Source organism: Macrobrachium nipponense, chromosome 26 (assembly GCF_015104395.2).
Source record: "Macrobrachium nipponense isolate FS-2020 chromosome 26, ASM1510439v2, whole genome shotgun sequence".
NCBI classification, from domain to species: Eukaryota; Metazoa; Arthropoda; class Malacostraca; order Decapoda; family Palaemonidae; genus Macrobrachium; species Macrobrachium nipponense.
Window position 1 is genome coordinate 67,993,911 of NC_087215.1, and position 496 is coordinate 67,994,406.

Consider the following 496-nt stretch of genomic DNA (forward strand, 5'->3'; position numbering starts at 1 on the left):
ATGTTTTCTTGAATGATTCTAATGAGAGACGAAGCTTCCGTTGCCGTAGGAAAAGGACACGTCGGTTTTTGTTTCTTGAAGTTATTCACTAAACGATGATACTAAGTTGCTTGACGAATCTTGTTGTTTTCTGAAGTCGCTCACTAACGATTGATACTAGGTTGCTTGAAGAAACTGCTGCTTTGGGCGTCGTCGTTGACTTCATGATTTATTATTCTGTTTTTTCTTCGTAGGACGTTGTAGAGTTCTTCTGGTCCACTGCCACCAATATTAGGGCTTGTGGCTTGTATGATAAGGCGCCCTATGAGGTAATGTTAGACTTGCGATAATTTTACGCTAAGTCGGTTGGTATTGCACTTCCATATTCAATGGAGTGTCTGGGGGTTTGTAGATCACTTACGAAGTCGGTATTATCTTGTTGGTTATTACGACGATGTGTTAAACTCATGGTGAGGAGGTTCTTGTAGAAAACACGAAGTATAAAAATAGATATATT